Source organism: Dipodomys merriami, unplaced genomic scaffold (genome assembly GCF_024711535.1).
Source record: "Dipodomys merriami isolate MVZ:Mamm:240054 unplaced genomic scaffold, mDipMer1.0.p SCAF_276, whole genome shotgun sequence".
NCBI classification, from domain to species: Eukaryota; Metazoa; Chordata; class Mammalia; order Rodentia; family Heteromyidae; genus Dipodomys; species Dipodomys merriami.
The window spans coordinates 1,094,183-1,113,930 of record NW_027204226.1 but is presented as its reverse complement, the minus strand read 5'-3'; the positions used below and the strand labels follow the sequence as shown (position 1 = coordinate 1,113,930).

At 40.7% G+C, this 19,748-nt stretch overlaps 1 pseudogene; it reads left to right on the top strand.

Moving 5' to 3' along the window:
• The window catches only part of LOC138837812 (tubulin beta-2 chain-like), a 48,373-nt pseudogene extending 29,443 nt beyond the window's left edge, over window positions 1-18,930 (top strand).
• Window positions 18,931-19,748: the final 818 nt, after the last annotated feature.

Here is a 19,748-nt window from a genome sequence, read left to right as displayed (position 1 = left end):
GTTTTTGGCTATGGCTGGCTTCAAACCTCAAACCTCAGATCTTGTCCTCCTGAATAGCTCAGATTTCAGACGAGCCACCCTTTCAAACATCTTTTTATTTTATTTTTTACTTTTTTTACTATGAGAATTCCATACAGAGGAGTTACAATTACATGGGCAAGATAACGAGTACATTCCTTATCAAGCATTGTTGACTCCTCCTTTCCCCTTCCCATCCCTTCCCATACTCCTCCCCTCCCCCCAACCGATCCTCCCCCAAGTTGTTAAGTTCGTTTTTCGACATAACAACTTGTACATCTCATTGGTGCAATGGGTCCACCTGTATCCCTAGTTAAACGATTTGTTTTTTCACTTCTCCTCCACAAATTATCCCAACATCAAAAACAGTGAAAGTATGGGTTATACTGTGGTGGAGGGACATACAAAGCAACATAGAAATAATCTTGTAAATATGATAGAAACAATTGCATGAAAGGAAAAAAAAAACAAAAAAAACATCTGAATACGTACCTTGGGGTTCATTCCCCTAACATCAACTTATCTGAACTTTTCTGGTTGACTCAGACATATACTAGTTATTGCAAATAAGGGAAACCATGGGACCTATGATTCTTTGGGCCTGGCTTACTTCACTTAATATATTTTTTTTCCATGTCTTTCCAATTCCTAACAAATGGGGCAATTCCATTCTTTCTGATGGAGGCATAGAATTCTATTGTGTATATATACCACATTTTCTTGATCCATTCATCTACCAAGGGGCATCTGGGTTGGTTCCGTATCTTAGCAATGGTAAATAATGCTGCGGTAAACATAGTTGTGCTGGGAGCTTTAGGGTGTTGTTGATTGTGAACATTTGGGTAAATGCCCAAAAGTGGGATTGCAGCTCTATGTGGAGTATTTTGAGCAACCTCCAGACTGCTTTCCAAAGTTGTTGAACAAGTTTACACTCCCACCAACAATGTAGTAAGGTTCCCTTCTGTCCACATCCCCTCCAGCATCTGTTGTAATTAGACTTCTTGATTATAGACATTCTAACTGGTGTGAGGTGGTATATCAATATTTTTTTGGTTTGCATTACTTTTATGGCTAGAGAGGTTGAGCATGTGTCTATTGGCCATTCTTCTTTCCTATTCAGAGAATTTTCCCTTTACGTCTTTAGCCCACTTATTAATTGGGGAGTTGTTTCTTTGAAGATTTGTTGTTGGGGGATTTAATTTATTGAGTTCCAGGTATATTTCAGATATAAGACCCTTGTCTGTTGTAAGGATAGTGAAGATCTTCTCCCAATCCGTGGGCTTTCTATTAATCTTGCGAACTATGTCCTTTGCCATACAGAAGCTATGCACTTTCCTTCAATCCTATTTGTCCAACTTTTCTTTGATTTCTTGTGTTTCTGGGTATCAATTAAGAAAATTTTGGCCTGTGCCAAGGAGACCTACGGTTTCTCCTACTCCATCCTGTAAAGTTTTCAGAGTGTCTTCTTTGACTCTGAGATATTTGATCCATTTGGAGTTGATTCTGGTGCAGGGAGATAGATAACAATCTAGCTTAATTTTCTACAACTAGTTAACCATTTTTGCCAGCACCATTTACTGAAGAGGCTGTCTTTCTTTCATTCTATTTTTTTTAGCTCCCTTATCAAAGATTAGATGGCTATAGGTCTGTAGGTTCATTTCTGGGTTTTCAATTCTATTCCATTGGTCCTGAGGTCTGTTCTTGTGCCAATACCAAGCTGTTTTGATTACTATGGCTTTATGGTAGAGTTTGAAATTTGGTATTGATATTCCTCCAGCAGTGTTCTTTCTGTTAAGGATCGTTTTTGCTATTCTGGGTCTTTTATTGTTCCATATGAATTTTTAGATTGCCTCTTCTATTTCCTTGAATTATGAGGTTGGAATGTTGATAGATATCGCATTGAATTTGTAGACAGCCTTGGGAAGTATTGCCATTTTCACCATGTTGATCTTTCCAATCCAGGAGCATGGGAGTTTTTTGTCACTTTCTAAGTTCTGTTTCGATTTCCATTTTCAGGTTTTTAAAGTTTTCATCATAGAGGTCCTTCACTTGTTTGGTTAAGTTAATTCCTAGTTATTTTATTTTTTGTAGGGCTATTCTGAATGGAGTTGTTTTCCTGATTTTAGCCTCACTTTTCCCCTTGTTGGCATATAGAAAAGCCATTGATATTGGGGGATTAATTTTATACCTTGCTACTTTGCCAAAGTTTTTAATCACCATGAGTAATTTGGGAGCAGAGTCCATGGAATTCTTAAAATACAAGATCACCTCATCTTCAAAGAGGGAGAGTTTTACTTCATTTTCCCTATTTGGATCCACTTTATGTTTGGGTCTTGTCTTATTGCTGTAACTAACATTCTAATACTAGATTGAAGAGTAGAGGAGAGAGTGAGCATCCTTGTTTCTTTCCTGAGTTTAGAGTAAATGGCTTTAGTTTTTCACAATTGAGTATAATACTGGCTGTAGGTTTGTCATATACAGCCTTTATTGTATTGAGGAATGTTTCATGGATTCCTAATTTTTCCAGAACCTTCAAAAGGGGTGGTGGATCTTGTCAAATGTTTTTTCTGCATCTATTGAGATAATCATGTGGTTCTTGTCCTTACCCTTGTTGATGTGATGAATTATGTTTATTGATTTGCGTATATTGATCCAGCACTGCATCCCTGAAATGAATCCTGTTTGATTGTGCTGTATGATGTTTTTGGATGAATTGTTGAAGCTGATTTGCCAAAATTTTGTTGAGAAGTTTGGCATCAGTGTTCATCAAAGATATGGGTCTATAGTTCTTTCTTTGATGAGTTCCTGCCTGGATTTGGGAAGATGGTTATTATAGCTTCATAGAATGAATTCGGTAGTAAACTTTCTCTTTAATTTCATTGAAGTGTTGAATGAGTACTCGTGTGATTTCTGCTTTGAAGGCCTTGTAGAATTCCGCTGTAAAACAGCAGAAAGGAGGTCTCTGATTGCTATTACTATTTCAATTCTTGATATGGGCCTGTTAAGATGGTTTAACTCATCTTGGTTTAGTCTCTGCATGTCGATATTTGCTAGGAAAAGGTCCATTTTTGGCAAGTTCTCAAACTTATAAGCATAAAATTTTGAGAAATATTCCCTTATAATATTCTGAATCTTGATTGTTTCGGTGGTGATGTTACCATTCTCATCTCTGAGTTTATTTATTTAGGTGTGTTCTCTTCTTTTTCTGATAAGATTTGCTAAGGGTCTCTCAATTTTGTTAATGTTTTTGAAGAACCAACTCTTTCTTTTGTTGATTCTTTCTATGATTTTTTTGGATTCTAATTCATTTATTTCTGATTTAACTTTCTTTATCTCTTTTCATCTACTGGATTGGGTTTTTCTTGCTGCTCTTTTTCAAGGAGGCTCAGCTGTCTCATTAAATTGTTGGTTTCAGCTCTCTCCAATTTGTTGATGTAGGAACTGAGATCTATAAACTTGCCTCTGAGTACTGTCTTTGCTGTGTCCCAGAGAAGCTGGTAGTTTGTGTGCTCATTTTTTTTGAATATCATGAACAATTGAATTTTGTTTCTAATCTCTTCCATGACCCACTGGTGGTTCAACAGTGTGTTGTTCAGCCTCCATATGTTACAGGACTTTCTTTGGTGGCTTTTGGTGTTGAGTTCTAATTTTATTCCTTTGTGGTCTCAGAGAATGCAAGGTATAACTTCAATGTTTCTGAATTTGGACAAATTTGCTTTGTGACCTAAAATGTGGTTTATTTTGGAAAATGTTCCATGTGCTGCTGAGAAAAACGTGTATTCTGATGCTGCTAGGTGAAATATTCAGTAGATGTCTGTTAAATCTAGTTGATCTATGCAGCTGTTTAGGACTGTGGTTTCTATGTTGAGTTTTTGCTGAGTTGATCTATCTAGTGGCGATAGTGGTGTGTTAAAGTCCCCAACAATTAATGTTTTTAGATCTATATGAGATTTGAGAGAAAGGAGTGTTTCTCAGATAAATTTGGGTGTTCCGTTGTTTGGCGAATAACTATTTACAATTGTACTATCCTCCTGAAGGAGAGATCCCTTCATTAGTATGTAGCGACCTTCTTTATCTCTTCTAACTAATTTTAATTTGAAGTCTATTTTATCTGATATTAGTATTGCTACTCCTGCCTGTTTATGGGGACCGTTGCTTTGTAGATTTTGTTCCAGCCTTTCAAATTCAAAATGTGTTTGTTTTTATGGTCCTTGCCCAATTTCTATACAAGACTGCCCAACATCTTGCTACCTTGTTATCATCTCCACTGGGTGAGAAGCACATGTGAAGGCTGTTCTGATCTAATTCACTTAGTAAAGAAAGGCATATGCAACGTGAGTAATTTTCTACATTCTGGAGTTGGAAAGCTAAGGTATAAATGATTCTTGATTTCTAGATCCGTTCCTGTTGGTGAGAAGACAAACATACTCATGAAATATTTTATTTATTATTATTATGATCAATGACTTAATTCAGATCAGGCATGAAGAAGCACCAAGTTCTTCTCCATAGCTGGTACAGGGCTGACGCTGGATGTGATGGAAAAAGATGGGGTCAGCTGAAACAAAGAGGCTACCCCTCTTGATCTTTGTCACTGTGTAGTTGGTATGTCTGAAAGAAGACCCCTCTCTCTGCCAGGTGATTGTGACTCATGCTTATAATCCACGTTATTCATGAGGCAAACATCTGAGGAATGAGGTTCAAAGCCAGCCTGTGTAGGGAAGTTCATGAGACTCATCACTAATTAGGAGCCCAAATATCTGGAAGTGAAACTGTTGCCTAAGTTCTACCCTTGACTAAAAATCAAACAAGCAAGAAAAAATACACAAACAGAAAAACTGACTGAGCCAGTCCCTGAGATCAAGCCCAAGACCAGCACAAAAGATGGAGGGGTAAGAGAAGCCCTCTCCCATACTGGAATCCCCACTCCGCACCCCCATAGAGAGTTCTCAGAGGGCTGGAGCTGACTCCTCTAGCTAAGTGTCAAGGAGCAGAAATGGAGAAAATGAGCATTTCTGGTGAAAGGAGCACTGGTGCAACAGCAAGCTGGGGCAAAAGGAAAAGGCTTCAGCCTGGCCTTTCCAATTGCACAGCAGTTATCCCAAGCCTTTTTATGTCTGAGGCCTCTGGACATATCCAAGGCAGAATATTTCTATTTTAGATTATAAAAAATACTGTGCTACTTCATCAGCTGAAAGCTTTAAAATGGAGATATTTGATAACTATTTTCCTATACACAAAGATGAAATCTACTGCTCATTTAAAAACAAATCCAAGGAAAGAAATATAAGTGCAATGGGAAAGTGCTTGCCTTACATGCATGATGTCCTGGTTTCCATCTAAAGCATTGGAGAAAAAAATGAGAAAACATGGAAAAACCGCCCAGAGTTATCAGAGCATAAAAAGAGCATGTCTGTGCAATGGAGGCAAAGTCTCTCTCCCACAGAAGTTCTCTTTTACTTTGGCCTTGAGCAGTCATGTGTGCAGGCTCCTTGACATCATATCATGGCCCATCGCCCCTGGAACAATGAACACTGTGATGAGGTGACTATACCCCAGAGGTAGGTACCAAAATTATAACTTACTCAGAAGGACTAAAGAATGCATAAAGATCTTGGGTTGGCTTTGTGGAGCTTCTGACTAGGCCTGGGGAGTGATATGACCTGCAGACTGTCCAATGGTCATGAGAGACATATAGTTCATTCCTAAAGACACCTCATTAATACCTACATAACCCACACCAACTAGTGCCTTCCCTCCCATGGGCCTCTCCTGTCTAGCAAGGGTTCTGATGGTCTTTTCCTTCAATAAAGTTATGCTGTCTTACCTCTTCCTTTTTGTCTGTAGACTCTTTCCTCAAACAAAGGAGACAAAGGACCTGATCCAGGTGTTACATTTTATTTTTCTTGTCAGTCGAAAGGCTTGAACTCAGGACCTAGACACTGTCCCTCAAGGCTAGTGCTTTTGCACTTTGAGCCACAGGACCACTTCTGGTTTTCTGGTGGTTAATTGGAGATAAGTCTCAAACTTTTCTGCCTAGGCTGGATTGAAACTCTGAAGTTCAGACCTCAGCGTCCTAAATAGCTAGGATTACAGGTGTGTGAGCCACCAGTGCTGGACAAATGGTTGTGTGTGTGTGTGTGTGTGTGTGTGTGTGTGTGTGTGTGTGTGTGTGTGTGTGTGTGTGTGTGTTGGTCCTAAGGCTTAAATTAATGCATAAACATTGATTTGGATTTTTTTTTGCTGAAGATTAGTGCTCTACCACTTCAGTCATAGTTGTACTTTGGGATTTTTGGTGGTTAATTAGAGATAAGAATCTCAATGAATTTTCTTGCCTGGACTGGCCTTGAACTTAGATCCTCAGATCTTAGTCTGCTGAGTATCAAGAAATACCAGCTAAAGCCACCACCACTACAGCTGAGTATTCTATTTTATTCCATTCTCTGCTAACTCATGATAAAGAGGCTCTCTCCTAAATTCCCATAGATTTTAGAGTGCTGTGTGGAATACCAGCTATACACAAGTAATGAAAGCTGAAAATCTCAATGGGAAAATGGTGCCCTTCTATGGATATTCTGCATCATTCACTATAGTACTGAGCAGTCCTATATGCAGACACTATACATCCCATCACCATGGCACTGAGCAGTCTTGTGAACAGAGCCATAGACATTGGATCAATATTGCCCTGAGCAGTCCTGTGTGTAGACCCCAAAGATATCAAATAACCATGACCTTGATAGTTAAGCATGTGACCTCTACATTAGGATAAAAACCCAACAGTGAAGACTTTCATAGGGGAGGCTGGACGTGAGGGAAGTGTTTATTAGAGGAAAGTGGCTGCTAAAAGATCTGAAGTGGGTGGGTGACATGATGGAGTAGGGTCTTGGAAAGCCTCTACTGAGAGGTATGTGGCCATGGTGTCTTCAAGGAGCAGATGTGTCAGTGTTAGGGAAGAAATGACTAAAAGAAGGATTCAGCTTGTTTCCCCTGGGGTCTATGGAATTCATTTGCTAGGAACAACCAGGATATAATCTGTGTATGAGAAACAAAGGTTTCACCTATCATCCACCCAATGCATGGGGATGAGACTCTGGTCCAGGGAAACCTTGTGCTGAGTGGCTGACATCACTAAGTCACACATCTGTGAGTACCCATCATGTTTGCAGACTCAACACCTAGGTATACCATGTGTGATTGGAACAAACGCATTCCCGGTGTGTCCCTTGGGCACTGATGATACTCTAGCACAGGTTTGGTGGCAACACAAAAAGGGCTCAAGATAAAAGCATTCAGGATCCACCAGCTTTGGTGCCCAGGAAGCAGATAAAAGTTCTGTTTTGAAGATGGCGGAGGAGAAGCTGGAATCTGAACAAGCTCTCGCATAGAAAGTAGTTTTAGAATTCCAGTGAACAGTCCTAAGCCAGAGAATCACACCAAGTGTGCCATCACAGGACAAAGAGTTAGACAAGAGAGGGGAAGCCAAGGAAACGCATCAGCTGCTGCTCCGGCGGCGGAGTCGCGGCGGCGACCACCGCCGCGGAGTCATAGCTGAGACACAGAGAGTCGGGGACGAAGGAGCCAGACGCAGCGGATGAGCGGATTCTACTCAACACAAACAAGAACCGACAAGGAGCGAACATCTTCATCCTGCTGTTTGCAGACCAGAGATGACCCAGGATCCAAGACTCGGCGTGAGTACAAGCCCTTGGTCCTCACTCCTCAGGGAGCAGAGGAGGGAAGGCCACCCCTCTCCCCCAGCACCGGTGATCTCCATCTTGGATACCGACAAAGCTCGGAGGAGCTGCTAGCTCCAGCTCAGGCCTTGGAATAAAATGAGTCATTTAGCAGGTCACAAGAACTTAACGGCGAAGTGACCTGCCAGACTCAGCTCCATCCAGGGAAAAGTCACCCAGCTCAGGCGCCAGCCATCGGAGTGCCTTGCCTCACTGGGTAACCAGAGCCAGAGGCTGTCCCTCCCTCTAGCAGCCACCACAATCAATTGAAAAACAGAAACCCTGAGAATGGCTCCAGGCTGGGCGCTGTGAGCTTTATCACAAAATAGCCCCAGGGAAAAGCTACTGTTTGTTGAAAGGCCTCAACTCTACCCAGAACCTAGCCTCATCACCACATCCCCCTCCTTTGTGACTCTCAAAGCAGACCACCCTCCCAGAAAACTAACTTGGGAGGGGGATCTCAAAATCTTGGGTAAAGCAGAGCATTTTTCTGCCTCTTCCAAACAACCGACTTAAGAAACCAATCAAGCCACAGGACCTCAAGCTGACCAGAGACTCCAACAAGAGACTGGTTGCAGACAAAAGGGAGATACAGGATTCTTCCCACTCCTCCCCCCCCCAAAAAAAAAAAATCAAAAGACTTTTTTCTTTCTTTTCTTTTTTTCTTCTTCTTCTTTTCTTTTTTTTGCTTGTTTTTTGTTTTTTGTTACCTTATATATATATATATATATGTAATTTTTTTCCCTTCTAAAACTTTTATTAATCTTTAATTTTTGCCTCTTCTGAAAAAATAATTGTTTTCCAGTAACTTTTTTTTTCTCATCTTATAATTTTTATTTTAGGAATACGTGAATGAGAGTTTTCCTTTCTTTTCTTGTCTTCTTTCTCTTTTTCTTTCTTTCTTAATTATCTTTTTGTTTTTTATCTAGCTCTACTGAACTTCTGATCTTTTCTTCTCCCTTTCCCATCCTTAAAGATTTTCACATCTCCTCTATGTCCCTCCCCTTCTCTGAACATATTCACATTCCTCTCTAAATAGACGGTCTTTTAACCTCTATAATAACATTAATTTTTACGTTTGTATTCTTTTTCTGGTCTCTCTTTATTCCCCTTTCTGTCTCTTCTTTTTCTCTCTCTCTCTACTTGCATCCTACACAACCCATTTCCTGCACTGTGATTAGGACATTTTTAACTCTCCCTGTGCCTCCCCACACCAATCTATTCCCATTTTTTACCCACATCTCTCCCTAATCATAATAATTTGTGGTTTTCCTAAATCTTTTCTGCGGTTCCAAGTCCTTTAACATATAGTCGTTTGATGTTGAATAGATCTATCTGTTGAACTAGATTGTATCTGTAGACCATTGACGGTACAAATGCAAACTTTGGTTGATGGCTGCCTTAAGATAGTGTTCTAGCACAAAACTGTGGTGCAATCTTCATCTCAAATGGGCCGAGTAAGCCGGAAAAACACAAGAAAAATGGCAAATTCGGGTATCTCAATTCCCAACCTTGATAATCAGGGATTAGAACAGATAAAGAATAATCCAGATGAGAGTTCCCAAACAGCTCTACAAACACTAATAGCAAACATGATAAATGAGAAGTTTGACAATGTACAAAGGACTCTATGAGCGTGATAGGGAGAGAGAGGAGGCATCCCAGAAGTTTATACAGGAATATCATAAGCGTGAGGAAGCTTCTCAAAAACTGATACAGGATTTGCGTGAACAACTTGAGAATACTCAAAGAGAAAGGGAGGAATGGCGTGAGCAGGCAGAGAACACTCAAACAGAACTGCAGGAATCCCACAGAAGGGAGGAAACTAATCAAAGAGTAATTCACGAATTAAGAGACCAGGTAGAGAATACACAAAGATCACTAAAGGCATTCATGGAATCCATTAACAAAGAGCTGAAGGAAGTCAGGGAGACCACAAAGGGAATGCTGAATGGAACCCAACAGAAGGAATGGGAGTCCAAAGAAACCATAACCAATCAACTAAGTGATTTGAGAACAAACACTGAACACCAAATTAAGGAAGTAAAGAAATTCATACAAGACCTAAAACAGAGCTTCAACAAAGAACTTGAAGCCATCAAAGCTGACCAATTAGAAGGAAAAGAGATAAAAAACAAAGTAGAGAGTCTTGACAGCAGGTTAGACCATGCAGAAGATCAAATCTCAGGGATGGAAGACAGCCTAGATATTATAGAGAAAGAACATACAACCATCCAAGACAAGTCCAAGAAATATGATAGATCTATCCAACACCTGGAAGACACCATCAGAAGGCCCAATCTAAGGATAATTGGTGTAGAGGAGCACCTAGAAACAGAAGTTAATGGTCTAGGAAATTTGTTTAACAGGATCCTAGCAGAGAACTTCCCAAACATACAAAAAGATAGGCCTATTCAGATACAAGAAGCTTTTAGAACCCCAAATAGACGAGACCAGAATAGGACATCCCACCGTCACATTATCATCCAAACAGGATCAACCCAGACCAAGGAAAAGATCCTTACAGCTGTCAAGGAGAAAAGGTTAATCACCTATAAAGGGAAACCAATTAGAATCACCTCAGATTTCTCAGCAGAGACAATCAAAGCAAGAAGAGCCTGGAATGACATATGCCATGCCCTAAAAACAAACAACTATCAACCAAGAATATTGTACCCAGCTAAACTCTCCTTCATAACTGAAGGCCAAATAAAAACCTTCCATAGCAAAGAAAAATTGAAACAATACATCTCCACCAAACCAGCCCTACAAAAGATTCTTAAAGATGTCCTACACATAGAAAACCAACAAGAACGCAACAAAGGCCAAAAAACTGCACCTAAACTGAGAATCCAAGAACCTTAGGAAGAACCCAGCTTTCACAGCCCCCAAGAAGGTGGATAACATGGCAGGAACTCCCAAATACCTCTCAGTCCTATCTCTTAACGTTAACGGACTGAACTCTCCAATTAAGCGACATAGTCTGTCTAATTGGATTAAAAAACAAGACCCTTCTATCTGCTGCCTGCAGGAGTCACATCTTGCCCATAAAAACAAACATATTTTCAAGGTTAAAGGCTGGAACAAAATCTACCAAGCAAACCGCCCTCATAAACAGGCGGGAGTTGCAATCCTAATATCAGATAAAATAGACTTCAAATTAAAATTCGTGAGAAGAGATAAAGAAGGTCGCTACATACTAATTAAAGGATCTCTCCTTCAGGAGGATATTACAATTCTAAATATCTATTCGCCAAACAATGGAGCACCCAAATTTATCCAAGAAACACTACTTTCCCTCAAATCCCATATAGATCCAAAGACATTAATTGTTGGGGATTTTAACACACCACTCTCCCCACTAGATAGATCAACTCGGCAAAAACTCAACAGAGACACCGCAGATCTAAACAGCTGCATAGATCAACTAGACTTAACAGACATTTACCGAACATTTAACCCAGCAGCATCAGAATACACGTTCTTCTCAGCAGCACATGGAACGTTTTCTAAAATAGATCACATTTTAGGCCACAAAGCAAACTTGTCTAAATTCAGAAACATTGAAATTATACCTTGCATTCTCTCTGACCACAAGGGAATAAAATTAGAACTCAACACCAAAAGCCACCAAAGAAAGTCCGGTATCACATGGAGGCTGAACAACACACTGCTGAATCATGAGTGGGTCATGGAAGAGATTAGAAAGGAAATTCAAATGTTCATGCTATTCAACAAAAATGAACACACAAATTACCTGCTCCTCTGGGACACAGCAAAGGCAGTACTCAGAGGTAAGTTTATAGCTCTGAGCTCCTACATCAACAAATTGGAGACATCGGAAACTAGCAATTTAATGACACATCTAAACCTACTTGAAAAAGAGCAGCAAGATAAACCCCAATCCAGTAGATGGAAAGAAATAATCAAAATTAAATCAGAATTAAATGAATTAGAATCCAAAAAAACTATAGAAAGAATCAACAAAACAAAGAGTTGGTTCTTCGAAAAACTTAACAAAATTGACAGACCCTTAGCAAACCTTATCAGAAAAAGGAGAGAACACACCCAAATTAATAAACTCAGAGATGAGAATGGAAACATCACCACGGAAACAACCAAGATTCAGAATATTATAAGGGAATACTTCTCAAAACTTTATGCTAATAAGTTTGAGAACTTGACAGAAATGGACCTTTTCCTAGCAAATATTGACATGCCAAAACTAAACCAAGATGAGTTAAACCAGCTTAACAGGCCCATATCAAGCATTGAAATAGAAACAGCAATAAGAGACCTCCCAGCTAAGAAAAGTCCAGGACCAGATGGTTTTACAGCGGAATTTTACAAGGCCTTCAAAGCAGAGCTCACACCAATACTCCTCCAACTCTTCAATGAAATTGAAAGAGAAAGCTCACTACCGAACACATTCTATGAAGCCATCATAACCCTCATCCCAAAACCAGGCAGGGACTCATCAAAGAAAGAGAACTATAGACCCATTTCTTTGATGAACATTGATGCAAAACTTCTCAACAAAATTTTGGCCAATCGACTTCAACAATTCATCCAAAAAATCATACACCATGATCAAACAGGATTCATTTCAGGGATGCAAAGCTGGTTTAATATACGCAAATCAATTAATATTATTCATCACATCAATAGGAGCAAGTATAAGAACCACAGGGTTATCTCAATAGATGCAGAAAAAGCATTTGACAAGATCCAACACCCCTTTATGATGAAGGTTCTGGAAAAGTTAGGAATCCATGGAACATTCCTCAATACAATAAAGGCTGTTTATGACAAACCTACAGCCAGCATTATACTCAATGGTGAAAAACTAAAGCCATTTCCTCTTAACTCAGGAACAAGACAAGGATGTCCACTCTCTCCACTTCTCTTCAATCTAGTATTAGAATGCCTAGCTACAGCAATAAGACAAGATGCAGACATAAAGGGGATCCAAATAGGGAAAGAAGAAATAAAACTTTCCCTCTTTGCAGATGACATGATCTTGTATTTAAAGAATCCCATAGACTCCACTCCCAAATTACTCAAGCTGATTCAAAACTTTGGCAAAGTAGCAGGTTATAAAATTAACCCCCAAATTCAAAGGCTTTTCTATATGCCAACAATGAGAAAAGTGTGGCTGAAATTAGGAAAGCAACTCCATTTGTAATAGCCCCACAAAAAATAAAATACCTAGGAATTAACTTAACCAAAGAAGTGAAGGACCTCTATGATGAAAACTTTAAAATCTTGAAAAAGGAAATCAACACAGAACTTAAAAAATGGCAAAACCTCCCATGCTCCTGGATTGGCAAGATCAACATCGTGAAAATGGCAATACTTCCAAAGGCTATCTACAAATTCAACGCGATACCTATCAAAATTCCACCCTCATTCTTCAAGGAAATAGAGGAGGCAATCCAAAAATTCATATGGAACAATAAAAGACCCCGAATAGCAAAAACGCTCCTCAATGGAAAGAACACTGCTGGAGGAATATCAATACCAAATTTCAAACTCTACTATAAAGCCATAGTAATCAAAACAGCTTGGTATTGGCATAAGAACAGACCTCAGGACCAATGGAATGGAATTGAAAACCCAGAAATGAACCTACAGACCTATAGCCATCTAATCTTCGATAAGGAAGCTAAAACAATGGAATGGAAGAAAGACATCCTCTTCAGTAAATGGTGCTGGCAAAATTGGTTAACTACATGTGGAAAACTAAAGCTAGATCCTTATATATCACCCTGCACCAGAATCAACTCCAAATGGATCAAAGACCTTGAAGTCAAAGCAGACATTCTGAAAACATTACAGGATGGAATAGGAGAAACCCTAGGTCTCCTTGGCTCAGGTCGAAATTTTCTGAATAGAGACCCGGAAGCACAACAAATCAAAGAAAGGTTGGACAAATGGGATTGCATAAGGTTGCAGAGCTTCTGCAGGGCAAATGACATAGCTGGCAAGATCAATAGAAAGCCCACGGATTGGGAGAAGATCTTTACTAGCCATACAACGGACAAGGGTCTCATATCTAAAATATACTTGGAACTCAAAAAATTAAACCACCCAACAACAAATCCTCAAAGAAACAACTGCCCAATAAATAAGTGGGCGAAAGACTTAAAGAGAAGCTTCTCTGAAGAAGAAAGAAGGATGGCCAATAGACACATGAAGAAATGTTCAACATCCCTAGCCATAAAAGAAATGCAAATCAAAACAACATTGAGATATCACCTCACTCCAGTTAGAACAGCAAAAATCAAGAACTCTAACAACAACAGATGCTGGAGGGGATGTGGACAGAAAGGAACCTTACTTCATTGTTGGTGGGAATGTAAACTTGTTCAACCACTTTGGAAAGCAGTATGGATGTTCCTCAAAAGACTTCACATAGATCTCCCCTATGATCCAGCAATCCCACTTTTGGGCATTTACCCAAATGTTTACAAACAAGACTACACTAAAGCTACCAGCACAACTATGTTTATTGCAGCATTATTTACCATAGCTAAGACATGGAACCAACCCAGATGCCCCTCAGTAGATGAATGGATCAAGAAAATGTGGTATATATACACAATGGAATTCTATGCCTCCATCAGAAAGAATGACATTTCCCCATTTGTTAGGAAATGGAAAGGTTTGGAAAAAATTATATTAAGTGAAGTAAGCCAGGCCCAAAGAAGCATAGGTCCCATGGTTTCCCTTATTTGCAATATCTAGTATAGGTATGAGTCAAGCGGAAAAGGTCAGATAATGTGATGTTAAGAAAATGAACCCTTAAATATGTATTTTAATGTTTCGTTTCTTTCATGCATGTGTTTCTAAAGCTTTTATAAGATTATTTCTTTGTTGCTTTGTATGTCCCTCCCCCACAGTGTAACCCCCGCTTTCACTATATTTGATGTCAGTATAACATGTGGAGGAGATGGGGACAAACAAGTCGTTTAAGGATTCAGGTGGACCTGTTGCAACAATGAGAAGCACAAAATGTCATGTCAAAACCAGCTTTACAATGTCGGTGTGGGGGGGGAGGGGGATATAATTGGGTGGGGGGAGGGGGGTAAAATTGGGTGGAGGGAGGGGGGAGGCGGGGAAGGGAAGTGAAGGGTAAACAAAGGAGGAGGCTGCAATGCTTGGTAAGAAATGCATGCATTATCCTGCCCATGTAATTTTAGCCCCTCTGTATAGTATGTTCTCAAATAAAATAAAATACAATTAATTAAAAAAAAAAGTTCTGTTTTGAAGCAGGCCATCATGTTGATACTGAAAACCTAATAACTGAATCACATCTTTTGTCTCTATGATCTCAAAGAATGAGTTCATGGATGCAGAGGGAAGAATAAAACAGCAATGATTTATTGAAGAAGAGAATATCAAATGTCTTGCTAGACAGGAGGGGTTCTAAGGGAAGGTACTTACTGGGTTGCTTTGTACAGGGTTTAATTGTCTGTAGGAGAGAGCTATATGACTCTCAAGGTCATAGGACAGTCTGTGGCCATATCCATCCCAGACCCAATCAGAGATGTCACACAGCTTGTATGAGATATCTGCATCCTTTAGCCATTTTAATGGATGTCTGGTGCAGCAGACACCTGTGAGGCTCCATCAGGTCACTGTTCACATGGAAGTCTACTAGTGGCTCAATTGATAGAGCTTCTCTTCTAGCTTTGTGTTGTGTTGTGGTGCGTGTGTGTGTGTGTGTGTGTGTGTGTGTGTGTGTGTGTGTGTGTGTGTGTGTGTGTGCGTGTGCGTGTGTGTGGTTAATTGGAAATAAGAGTTCCAAGTACATTCCTTCCCTTCTGAGACAACACTGAACCATGATCCTCAGATCTCAGCCTCCTGATTAGCTAGGATTATAGATTTGATCCGTAAACAAAGGGCTGAAAAAATAGTCTTTTAATAAGTTCATAAGTTCATTTAAAGAAGTATGAAAACAGCACCATTAGTTAAAATTCAATCACCCCTCAGTATCCTCATGGAATGGGCTCGAGGGCCCCCACCAATAACAACATCTTCACACACTCAAGTTCTTTATATAAAATAGTATTTGTATAGAACCTACAAATAATCTGCCACACACATTCAAGTGTCTCTACATGACATCATACTTAATAACAGGTACATGCTATGTAGCCAGTGGATTTACTATAGAGTACAGTACAAGTATATGAGAAGAAAATAGTGTATAATTATTTCCCTTGACAAGCCACATTTGGTGGAATCTACAGTGTTGGAATGTGCAGAGACAATAGCAGGTGAATTAAAGGTGAACCTGAAGATGAAAACTGGCAGGAATGGAGACGAGAAAAATGTGAGGAGGTGCAGAAGGAATGGGTTAAGGCCTGAGGCATTTGGAACTGGAGAAGAGGAGCCAGTGGCCCAATTAACAGTACTAGGGAAGGAAAAGGGATGAAGAGGAAGGATTAGTTCACATATATTTGTTCTTATCCTATCAAGATTTATTTAGCTTCCTTCAGAATTGAAGTTCTAAGAGAATTATCAGAATTCTCAAGTCCATTCCTTACTAAGTCAGAAATGGATTTCATCTCACAAGATGGTAATCACAAAAATATTCAACATCTCCATGGAAGTTTTAAAGGCTAATATCAATCAATGACTTGAATTACCTTGGCAAGGAAGACACCTGTAAGGATTTATGGGTGAGTAACTTTAAAAAACTCCAACAATGACAACTGGCTCTTAACAGCCCAACACTCATCATGAAGCAATGAGCTTTTCCTTCAATGTTGTCTTTTCCATTTTTTTTTTGTGAAGCAAGATTACCATATTGTTCCTCTGTAATTTGAGAGACAGTGTCAAGAAAGAGAATGGATAAGTTTGAATCACCTCTTGATGACAAGAAAGCTGAAGCAATTTGATTGTCTCATGACTGTCTCATTGGCCAAGGGGCAAAAAGGGTAGTCACAGTTGAGAGGCATTTTCCATCCACCTTCCAAATGCATTTCTACTTTCTTCTGTCTGTTCTGAATCCACATAAGCTAGCTTATATTGACTGCATCAGTAAAGACTGACTAGCCCTGGAGGATTGGCAGGGATGGGATGGTGTGCAAAAGGCGGAAGTGACCAGGAGGCCTGAAAAGAAGGGAGGGCTGAAGTGAGAGAACCACTGCTAATCTCCTCTTCAAAAAATCCCTCAATGGCTGAACCAATCTTTTCTGTTTCCATGTCTCAAATGCTGTAATTTCTGTAATGAATGCTGAGAGTCACTCAGAATCATAAGCTCTGCCCCTAAGTTTCTTGTCAATTATAGGCCTACGTCAACTCTTGTCTCCACAGGCAAAAAATATGTTCCTCGGGCCATCATGGTGGACCTAGAGCCTGGAACCTTAGACTCAGTGAGATCAGGACCATTTGGCCAGAGCTTCAGGCCAGACAACTTCATATTTGGTATGTCATCATGGTCTATGGGTCCTAACATCCAGGCACTCCAGTGCTGGGCTGAGCCTTTATACACCTAGATATTGTCCTCACCTAACCCACCTATTCCAGTCCACTGGAGTCATGCCCCTGGCCACTCAGACAGCTCAGATCAGTGCAACTCTGCAAGCCCCCCATGACAAAGAAGCCTCTGAAGGGAAAGATCAGCAATCAGGGAAAGCCTCCAACAAGGTTTCAGCACTGCTGGTCATTTCAAAGGCCCGGCAATAACAGAGAACTACTTCAGGACACCAGAAATCAAAGCATAGCTATGTGTGAGCAAGGTGCAGACAAGTGCTTGCAGCTTAGCTTTCCTATGATCACAATGTGCTCCTGTCCCTCCTGTGAAACTAATTACATTTCCAGTATTGAGGCAGGCTCTGTTCTTCATTTCTACAAGTAGTTGATTTGGGTTAAAATGTATCTTCCTCCACATTGTCTTTATTTCTTTAGAACCTGGGTGATTTGTAGGGTCCCAGATACAATGAAAACATTTCCTTTATTTCACCAAAGTTATCTAAATTAAAAGCAAAGGTTGGCTCAGAAGAGTCCTGTTGTCTTCAAAATGCAAATGGCACAGTAAATATTCTTGGAGTGTGTGTCCCATCATGGCTTGTGTCTGATAGGCCAGAGTGGGGCAACCAATAACTGGACCAAGGGCTACTACACAGAGGAAGCTGAGCTGGTGGAGCCGGTACTGGATGTGGTGAGGCGGAAGTCAGAAAGGTGTGACTGTCTACAGGGTTTCTAGCTGGCCCACTCTTTGGGAGGTGGCACCGGGTCAAGCATGGGCACCCTGATTCTCAACAATATTCAAGAGGGGTACCCAAACCACACCATGAACACCTTCAGTGTCATGCCCTCCCCGAAGGTGTCAAACACAGTGCTGGAACCCTACAACGCGATCTTCTCTGTCCACCAGCTGGTGGAAAATGCAGATAAAACTTTCTGCATCGACAACAAGGCCCTGTACAACATCTGCTTCTGTAACTTGAAGCTGCCCACGCCCAACTATGGCGACCTGAACCACCTGGTGTCAGGCACCAACAGCGGGGTTACCATCTGCCTGTGCTACCCTGGCCAGCTGAATGCAGACCTGCACAAGCTGGCCTTGAATATGGTGCTCTTTCCCGCCTGCACTTCTTCATGCCTGGCTTTGTGCCCCTGGCCAGCCGTGCCAGCCAGCAGTACCATGCTCTCTCGGTGCGCGAGCTTCACCCAGCAGATATTTGACCCTAAGAACTTGATGGTCACCTGTGATCTCCGCCATGGCTGCTACCTGACAGCGGCTGCCATCTTCCGAGGCTGAATGTCCATGAAGAGGTGGATGAACAGATGCTCAACGTGCAGAACAAGAACAGCAGCTACGTTGGAGACTGGATCCCCAACAATGTGAAGACGGCTGTGTGTGACATCCCCCCTTCCCTTCCCCCCCACCCCACCCCCACATGGACTCACGATGTCGGCCACCTTCATCGGCAAAAACATAGCCATCTAGGATCCCTTCAAGTGCATCTCAGAGCAGTTCAGTGGCATGTTCCAGTGCAATGCATTCTTGCACTGGTACATAGGTGAGGGCATAGATGAGATGGAGTTCACTGAAGCTGAGAGCAATATCAATGACCTGGTGTCCGAGTACCAGCAGTGCCAAGATGACACTGCTGATGAACAGGGGGAATTTGAAGAAGACTTGGTGGAGGAACTAGTTTAAGACTTCCCATTGCTAGCAGTGCAACAGGAGTGTCAGAGCCTGCCTACTTCTCAAATTAATGGTGCTTTCCTGAGCTCCTGTTGTCCTGGAGTGGGATCCTTGCTGTGTATCATTATGCACAGCCTTTCCTGTCAGAAACTCACTGGTGGTGAATGTAAAAATACAGATTTCTTTTAAATATAATTATATGAAAGCCTTATTTATATAAATAAAGAAGTATACATTTTATACTCTTAGTCCTTATTCTTCTTAAGAATCCCTTTTATTCTTTCAATGTATTTGAAATATAAAGGTGGCCAGCAGGATTTAATCTTAGCAATATAGGACTGGTGCTCAAGAGGAGTTTCAAATTCATGGTATTTCTTCTATTTTGAAGAGGAGTATGACAAATGCCAATATTTTTTATTTTCCCTGGCCCAGTTTTAAAGTTAGCAATCTCTCAATAGCATGCCAGTAGCAAAAAAGCAGTTTGAAGAGAAAGAAAACTGAAACTAGATATTACAATTTTCCTAGTACCAATTTGATGTTTGGAGTACTGACAGGATTGACGTTCAAGGCTTGTCTGGGCACTGAGGTAGCAGGGCCTCTTCCTCCTTCATTCTGACACAGGACTGGCTATACCTGCCACCCATTACACATTCCTCTTTGGGAATGGAACCACAAAAGGCAGTTATGAATACTGGCCATTACACATCTACTTCTCCTTCACACAATGATAGGTTCTTGTCTCATGCCCCATCAGAGGGATTGCAGTCACATTCTCCAGAAACTGTAGCAGGAACCCCGATCCCTGTGCTTACAGTGAAGCAGAACTCACA